Source organism: Tursiops truncatus, chromosome 1, assembly GCF_011762595.2.
Source record: "Tursiops truncatus isolate mTurTru1 chromosome 1, mTurTru1.mat.Y, whole genome shotgun sequence".
Taxonomy (NCBI): Eukaryota; Metazoa; Chordata; class Mammalia; order Artiodactyla; family Delphinidae; genus Tursiops; species Tursiops truncatus.
Genome location: NC_047034.1, coordinates 44,000,716 through 44,010,748, shown reverse-complemented (window position 1 = coordinate 44,010,748; position 10,033 = coordinate 44,000,716).

The following is a 10,033-nucleotide window of genomic DNA, read 5'->3' as shown; positions in this document are numbered from 1 at the left end:
TGATAGGATGGCTTTGATAGGAAGCCATAGCCTCAGGACATTGATGCCTGAGGGGAGGAGGGGGGAGCAACTCTTAATGGGAGAAGATATTAGATTCAAAAGTTAGCATAATTATAACAGGGAACAGCCAAATCTGACTCCATGTTGCATCTGTTTCTTTAACTTTTGCTTCCCGTTGCTTTTGTTCACTAAAAGGATACTGTCTATACGTAATGGCCTGCATCGGGGAACCCTGCCCCTCTGCCTGAATGTTAAACCAAAGTGCCTTTGTTCAGGGAAACATCCGGACCCTGTCCATCTGTGGACGGCTGCAAGAAAGAAGAAATTTACACATCCCCTCCCCGAGGCTGGCTATTCCAGGGGATATTTGCAAAATTTATGGGCTTTTTACTTTACTTCCTCACCTCCTCCCCATCTCTGTGTTATAAAAGAAACTGGCATCCAAACCCCGATAAGATGGTTTTTCGGAGACACTAGTCTGCCATCTTCTCAGTCTGCTGGCTTTCCCAATAAAGTCATATTCCTTGCCTCAGCACCTCGTCTCCGATTCATTGGCCTGTCCTGGGGTGAGCAGAGTGAGGTTGCACTCAGTAACATAATTAGAAAGCCAAGAGAGACCCAGGACGCAAACTGATGTGTGGGATAAAACAGTTGCCCTCCAGCTCTCTGACTCTAAGCTCTAAAAGCCAAGGATGAGATAGTATATTGTCTCTGCATTTTATAGAAGGCTACTTATTTATTTTTGCGGTACGCAGGCCTCTCACTGTTGTGGCCTCTCCCATTGCGGAGCACAGGTTCCGGACGCACAGGCTCAGCGGCCATGGCTCACGGGCCCAGCCACTCAGCGGCATGTGGGATCTTCCCGGACCGGGGCACGAACCCGTGTCCCCTGCATCGGCAGGCGGAGTCTCAACCACTGCGCCACTAGGGAATCCTGAAGGCTACTTACTTAATGCAACTTAACTTTTGGGGAAAAAAAAATGTAAATTCCTCTGTGCATCAGTTATTTCAGGATATTTGCTAATTCCCTATGGACCGTACAAGAACTGCCTAGGAAGAATGATTTAACTCTAACATCTGCTCTCTAAATGGAATAGACTTGCCTCAGCTATCTTGATGTGAACTATAAAATTTACATTTTTGAAAATACATAGATTTTAAAAAATATAACTCATCAATGTTATAAAAATTTCTTTCTTTATATATTTTTCATTAGAGGACTTTTAGTGGTACCACACCTCTTGTACTGCCTCAGGAACCCTGCCCCTCTGCCTGAATGTTAAACCAAAGTGCCTTTGTTCAAACACTCAACTCCAGCACATCTGGATTTTTCTGGTGCTGCACATTCACCGCACCTGCAATAATTCTGTCGCTATTGCCGTTGCCATTATGAATAATGGAAAATTTATTAATTAAAACATGATATTTTGAGGCACCAGCCTCACAAAGTATCAAGGAGACAAAAAAGGTACCACTCCTGACTTCCCAGTTCTCCAAACACAGCACTTTTGTCTGTTGAGGAAGGCTGTAAGTGATAAGTATTCCTGGGCGTCTGGTCGGGTGTCCACCCGACGGCACTCCACCTCATCAGGCCTCAGTGTGTCCTCACCTCCTTTCCTTGGTCAGCTCTGTCCCATGCTTATCCGCTACCACATCTAAAATATCCCCTGACTGCTGTTGTTCCTGGATGTTCAGAGGGGCTGGGTTGTCAACTCACCTCCAACCTGCACCCTGGAGAGCAATTGTCTTCCCAGATCCAAGTCTCAAGTAATGACTCGTTCTTTCCTTCTTTAACCCCCCTCACTGATCATTCCTTTTTATTATGTTCTACAATTCTCTGCTGATACTTCTTCACTAACACCAGCAGCTCTGAAATTGACTGCTTTTAGGGAAAATATACTTTTCTACTGAGATTTTTCTAAAGATTTTTTCCTATATAACTTTTATACTCCCCCTTCCTTTAGTTTTCATGAGATTCAGTCAATAACCCCACATATGCCGGTCAGTCTGTCTGACTCCTAGGGTGAACACATTGGTTGTCATTCAGCAACAGTTGAAAATAATTAGCACTAGCAGCTTCCAAAGAGAAATCTTCTGAAGGAGTGAATGGTTGGGAGCCTTGCCAGTGGCAGGAAGCTTAGACTAGCGATTAGGTCACTCCCATTGAGTCTTTGATTCATAGGTTTGCTTCCTGTAATTACTGTTGAACCCAAGTTTCCTTGATGCAATGAAAGAGAAAAGGATGATCAGGTGAAATTCCAAGAGCAAAGGGAGAGAAATAGCTGCTCAAACCAGAAGATATAATGTGACCCATTACCCAAAAGTTGCCGTAGTTTGTTGACTAATTTCCCATTATCCTGTCAGTGAGTCACTCTGGCTGTCAGACTTCATTCCGGTTTATAACAGTGCATCACTTATAAGAATTACCATCAAAGAAGAAGGAACTGGCCATAATCTATGAGCAAAGAGCAAAGAGCTACTCTTACCTTTTCCGTTCTATATTTGAAAACTTTCACTTGTTTTTGAAATGTTTTCTTTATATCATGATGCACTATTGTTCAATGACAAAATATAAACAACAAACCACACTGTTATCTTTCCTGTCCTAGACACCTCAGCCCAGGACTCTGGAATTGCCACATGAAACAGACCAAGAATTAGCCCCACCAGGACTCTGTGTCTGACAGAGGCCCCAGGGAAGACGGCAGGGATCTGCCCCACTGTGCTCCATATCTGTCTTCAGGTCAGATATGTTCTCCCATACACTTTGATTAGCTCTAACTATTCCTTAATTCATTGGAGCTATTCATGCTGTCAACCCATATTCCTCCTCATGACTCTCAGCCTCTGAAAGCAGCTCTGATGAGGAGGTGCCTTTTCTTAATATTTTACGTATTAGACATCATCTCAGTTTTCAGTTTTTTTAGAGGTCAAGTATGAGAGTAGTCCACATGTAGCTTCTGGTTTTACCCAGTGCCAACCATGACTATGGTCAACAAATCCACTGATATCAAAAGTTTCTGTGAACATTGTGGGATTTGTTAAAGATTGTGTAAGGAACAGGGAAAGGAGGAGTGACATCGCACACCACACAGCACATGACAATAAATCTTCATTAGTCGGTTGCTGTTTTTTTAAATTTCCCATTGGAGATACTTTCCTCTCTCTCCCTTTTCCCTCCAACCCAGCACTCACTCCCTCTGCTTCCTTCCACCTTTCTTTACTATGCAGAGTGCCTGGGTGCTGGCCAGCTTTTACTTTGCTAAAGGTTTATTAAAATCTTATTTCAGGACTTCCTTCGTACTCTAGTGGCTAAGACTATGTTCTCCCAATGCAGGGGGCCTGGGTTCAATCCCTGGTCAGGGAACTAGATCCCACATGCCACAACTAAAGACCTTGCATGCCGCAATGAAGATCCCATGTGCCGCAACTAAGACCTGGCGCAGCCTAAATAAATAAATATTTTCTTATTTCAACCAAACAGTCTCTCTCAGGAAAGCAACGTCGGAGTGCAATTTAAGTTGTTGTTTTAAAATGTAATTTTCCAGATCATTGCATTACACAATTTGTAGTTTCTTGACTTTCCCGTGTCAAACTAATTTTTTAGATCCAAAAACAGAGCCACAAAATAGTTCAATTGGTTTCTCAAAAGTTTTAAACAATCCCAATTTTAGTTTTACTGGCATTCAGATAAATTGCTCTGCTTTTCCCCCCGCTGGTATTCCTACCTGCCTTCTACTATATCAGGATAGATGGTTCTGTGCAAGACTGTGTCAACCATTTACGTCTAAGTTTATCTTTTTTGGCTTTTTACTTCTTTTCTCCTTAAGTCTCCCACATTCCTTTTCTACAGGAAGCATGGAAGAGATAAAAGGTGACGGGAAAGATAGTAGTTTTTGGCTGCTCGCCTCAACTTTGACCTTCAGCATTCATCAGCTAACTTTCATGTCTAGCCATATACTTTAAGATGAGAAAAAAAAAAGGAAAGAAAGGAACAGAACCAAAGGAGAGAGCAGTTTCTGTTTTCAATGCTGTGGAGGGCTGATTGTTAAGTTTTCTGAGTTCTGGGGGCATTCAATGGAAGTTTCCTTCAGAAGTCACTTGCTTCCCAGCACTGTTCCTTACCTTACTGGGTCACATCCATCATTTGTCTCATTTCTTCAAACGCGTGCTGTCATACGGAAGAATAAACAGGAGTGTATGTAAGTACCAACTCATTTGCCTTGTTGGGATGGGAAAAAAGAATTTTTAAAATGCCTGTTATACTGATGATACTTCTACAGTTTCACGAAACTCAACTTGATATTTCATGAAACACATCTTATGTGCAACTCCTTTGCTGGTGCTGGGGATACAAATGTGTATGAGACAATTTCCTTTCTTTGATGAATTTACAATAGATGGCAAGATAATTTGACAATAGTTATCAAGAGTCATAAAGATGTTACTACTCCCAACAATTTATTTTAAAGGTAAGATTCAATATAAACTACATGAAAAAAGGAGTTTATTGCTGCATGAATCATAACCAAAGGAACTGGAAACAACGTGTATAGAGGTCAGTAACAAAGTATAGTTAAGTAAAGATTAAAATAAAATATTGTCATTTAAAATAATAATTGTGAAGACAAAATAGGAAGATTAACCATAAGGATATACCACTGATATTAACTAAGTTCAATTTCATTATGGAGGCATGCTCAATTTCATTTTTATAGTTAATCAGACAGATTTAAGCATAAATACACCCTAAGAAGTATGGTATCATTATATAGGGTCAGGGAGTTTATAGAAATTAGGACAAGGAGAGGCTATCTCTTTTAAACAGACTAGAATTGTACACTGGCCACTGAGAGGGGAGACTCCATAATATATTACAAAAAAGTTTTGGGGGAACAGTTAACTATAGGCTGCATGATATAAAATTTTTCTTTGGGATCCAAAGTTTAAGTTTACGCAGCTGAAGCTTAGGTTGTTTCTATGACTGCTTCAAACCTCCAAAAATACAAAAACACTCAAGTTATCTATATTTTCTATATAGAGCCCCCAAGTTGTCTTTAATAGAAGAAAAAAAGCTAAATATACATTTTTATTACAAAATAGCCTAAAAAAGTACCTGGAGTATTATAGAAGAATTAACATGACAATTACGAAGAAAATATAAATGTGTTTGCTAATTCAATAAGTTAAAACATAAGAATAAAAATTATTTTTGATTTTGGGCTTCCCTGGTGGCTCAGTGGTTGAGAGTCCGCCTGCCGATGCAGGGGACACGGGTTTGTGCCCCGGTCCGGGAAGATTCCACATGCCGTGGAGCGGCTGGGCTCGTGAGCCATGGCCGCTGAGCCTGCGGGTCCGGAGCCTGTGCTCCGCAACGAGAGAGGCCACAACAGTGAGAGGCCCGCGTACCGCAAAAACAACAACAACAACAACAAAATTATTATTGATTTTGAATACATTTAAAAAATTTTAATTGCAAAGGGACAAATTCTTGAAGAGCATATGTAAGCATGTAAATAGTCGTATTATGGGTGGTAAAATTGTACATGAATGTTTTTTCTTTTATTAATTAAAATATTTTTATAATTAAATAAAACAGTAAATCAAAAGCTGAGACTTAGTTGTCATTTTCTACTGAATTCATCACCTATGATGTCATCTATGATGGCAGCCCATCTATGAAGGAGGAAGCCACATCTATCTTTGTTTTTTTTTTGTTTTTTTTTTTGCGGTACGCGGGCCTCTCACTGTTGTGGCCTCTCCCCTTGCGGAGCACAGGCTCCGGACGCGCAGGCTCAGCGGCCATGGTTCAGGGGCCCAGCCGCTCCGCGGCATGTGGGATATTCCCGGACCGGGGCATGAACCCGTTTCCCCTGCAACGGCCCGCAGACTCTCAACCACTGCGCCACCAGGGAAGCCCCCACATCTATCTTTTAAACTGGAATAATTTTTTAAAGACCCAAAGCTTCTTTGGGTCCTTACAGTGGTTCAGTGTTAGAATTTGGAATGTAGTATGAAAAGAAGTCTACTTCTATAATTTTTAGACAAATGTAGACTGGAATCCTGATCCTTCCAATCACAGGAAAAGCTACTGAAATGCTAGTACTTGATTTCCTTACTTGTAAAGAGAATAATAAAACCTACTTTTTTATTTGTCTTGTTTTGTTTTTGTTTATGTTTGTTTTGCTTTAAGAAGAATAAGTGCCTGGTATCTATTTGGTACTCAGTAAACGTGGATAGGAGTTGGTGGGAGTGTTGGCCAAAGCCTGACCGCACTCTGGAGGACATTGACCTCGAGTTCACCTCCATAAAGGGCACAGCTCCTCATGATACTACTTCAGGGAGGGCTTGAGGGAACAAAAAGATCTGGCCTTCACCAACACCCCTGCCATAAATGTTTCCTTTGCGGAAAGAGGAGAGTACAAATAGAAGGATAAATAAATAACCATTCTTCTCCTCTCCCTCTCCATCCCTTCATTCTTGCAGACTAGTTGACACATACAAAGAAGCCAAGACTCTCCTTCCCAGTCCAAGGGAGAGGTAGGACAGGTGCTACTATTAGTTGTAACATTTATTCATAAATTCATTCAACCATCTATGGAGCCACCAGAGACGTAAAGATCCTCTGGTGCTGGGTTTCATAAGGGATCAGCAAAAAGGGTCAAGAGAGAAAAAATGTTGAGCTTTATTTTAAGCTTCTGTTTGTGTTTTCCATATCAAGCTTAATAAAAGCTTAATTGGGGGCAATTCATCGCAAATGTCCTGCTTCTTAATTCTTTTGACAGAAACTAGCTACCATGGCAGACAAAGGGATTTTACAAGGATTATTATGCAATGTTGTACAAACAGCCAAAACTGCATTATGCTCAGTATCTTTGAAGAGCCTGGCGTTCCTCCTTTGGAATGACTCAGTGTAATGTCCTCCACGGTGTCTCTTGGGAGACTTACCTCCTGTCCCACGTATTTGTGGTCCTTCATCCACACCCAAACTTTGCTCCCACTCTCTGAATTTCCCAGTCTCAAGTATTTGTCACACTGAGTTATTAAAGCACCCTGATTCACTTTCACTCACTTAAATAGTTATGTGGAAATTACTCATGTCGTTGGCTCCTGGAAAATAAATTTGTAATGATTTTTTCTGAGCTGTCATATAATATGCTTCCTTGACATCTGGAATCCAAGTGCGGTGGAGTGGAGTGATAACAATGCTATAGTGGTAACAGTTAGAAAACAGAGATATGATGGCAAAGGAGCCATTAGAAGAAAAACAATAAACTTGAGTTAAATTTAACAAGCAGATATAGAGTATCAATCAGGTACAAAAAGAATCTACACTAGCTGTGGAAAAGGCTACAAAATGAGCAAGATGTAATCACTCTGGAACCTTCAGAAGCTTCTGACTTAGTGGGAAAATGGATATTGACAAGTATGAAATGCCTTATAGGTTACAAATAAAGCTATATAGGAGTGCAAAATAAGCAGTTATTAACCCTGGATATGACAGCATATGGGCCATGGAACTCGTTAACATCTTGGTCTTTGTAGCCAGACAGGCCTGGGTTAAAATATTAACTTTACCATTTACTGGCTTTCTAGTTTTTCCATCTTAAGCAAATTACTTAATCTTCTGTGTCTCAACTATCTCAAAGATAAAATGGGTTTAATTATAATAATTATCTCATCAGATCACTGGGAAGCTCAATTAAGCCATGCATATGTGCCCCGTAGCCTCCTGTGAGAAGGGGGAAAAGAGGACTTTTAGGTCAAGCAATTTCCTGTTAGGAAAGCAGAGTGGAAGTTGTACATATCCATCTACTGACATTTCACTGGAGAAAATGTAGTCACCTGGTCACACACAACTGAAGGGGGAGCTGGGCAATGGAATCTCTAGTTGGACAGCTAGAAAAAGGTAGAAAAGGTCTGGAGCAATTATCAGATGGCCACGATCTCCAAAAACAAATGCAATAATTCTTATCTAATGGTCAGACTTTTGATCCACAACCAGAAAAAAAGCCGCAGCTCTGTGAAAATGCCATGAACAGAGCAGACAGAGCAGACGAGAACCAAATCCTCATCTCTATTCCATAGGAGAGGAGAGATGTTGCACTTCTAGAGTACGCTAATTTGACATTGTGAGCGAAATTAGGGCAATAGAGAGGAAGTTTGCATCTGTGGTTTTCCCCTGGTAGCCTTCAGTTTTTCCTAGGCTGCTGTTGGAAGAAAATGAAACATATCAAAAGTGTGGAAAGGCCGAGAGAAGCCAACTGGTACAGACATGCTGGCTACAGGGCAGAGTGACAGCTAACAGCAGGGATGGAGACAGGGCACGCCAAGCAGAAGGGTACGTGGGTCTGGGATAATTTAATACAGTGAAAGTATCCCTAAACACACTTGAATGTTCTCTGAAAGCATCGCTGTGTTGCTGCCAAGCACAGAAACTGATGTTCATGAGGGTGAACTGGGTGAAGAACATCCCTAGAAGATGGGTATAGGATCCAATATTATTTACATTTTCTCCACCTCTCTTTATCCTCCTCCCTATCTCTCCTGCACCAAAAACCAATCCTGAGATAATTTTTATCCCAATTAAATGAGATTTAAGCGAACATTAAGAAAATACATTTAATGAGAAAAGAAATCTCAAAGGTGGAACCTGTAATCTAATGGAACAATTTCTGTGTGGCCAACAAGGAAGGTTAAATGGCCCAATATTCACAGAATCAAGCATTTAGTACAATTCATAAAGATATATTTAGTAGATAAAATTTAAATGCTGCCATGCTTTAAAGGCAAACTTCACTCACCCAGATAGCCTCATTACCCAATAGAATTATGCAAATCAGGTTAAACCTCATGAACTTGATATTTAATAAAGTTTCTCATTTTTTTCATACTTTAGTATGCAGAGAAAACACATTTGATGACAATGAGAATGTCTCAATGGATATGTTTAAAATTATTATTGGTCATAATTGTGTGTGTGGGTATTGTTTTACTTGTCAGTTTTCCAAGCCTAGAAGGTGAACTTAACAAGAGTTACTAGAGCAGATTTTTCCATCACTTTAAAAATGTCACTTGCCGTCATTCTAATGAATTTGTCCAGAGAAGGAAAATGATATTACAGATAGCTCTAAAAATAATAATCAGAAATCAATTTATGTTTTAAGAATATGTGTCTGTGTGTATATCTGTATCTGATATTCTTGGTATTCCCAGCATTTCAAACAAATCATAAGAAAACGCTGTCTGACTTGAACAAATTACTAAGCTTCTAGCGTCCCCTTCTGGACCTCAGGAAAGCTAAGAATTAAGAGAATTCAGTTCCATCCAACAGGATCTTCTGTACATCTACTAAGTATTGATTAGTGATTTTAAGTAAGATAACTCATACTCTTTAGCCGGCTTCACCCCCAAACGGAGAGTGTGCCATAAAGATACAGAGCAAGAAGTCATCTGGGTCTCAGGAACAAGGAGTAACCAAGACCTAGAAAGCTCTCAGAACACCCTGCCTCTCTCTGCGTGACTGCTTCGTTTATTTGCATGTCTTTATTCTGAAGGATTTTCTCTACTTCTTTCGACCATAGACAAACTGGTAATCTCTGGATTGCAATTTCAAATTTCCAGGACAGGGAAACATATTAGCCTAGTTTATTTCAGGTTTCTACTGCCAACCCTGCCAGCTGAGGCTGATGTGGCAAGATCACGTATACGAAAGCAGCTAAAAGGGAAATAACCCTAAAGTTAGGGAGGTAGTTCCCAGAGAAAGGAGATTATTTAGAGGTGATCAGATAGTCTCTAAATTGTCCTTATACATTATATACTTAGCCTGGAATAAGAATTTTGGGAACAAGAGAGATGTTTATATTATAATCCCTGTCTTTACAAAGGTTACAATCTCATAAACCCACATGTAATCATGAAGGAGTAAAATTTAGTACCGTGTTTAAGTGCTGAAGTGATGGCTTTGATCGAAAGGGAGCTGAATATAGTGGAAACGTGATGAAACCTCCTTTATGTATCCTTAGATGGGTCA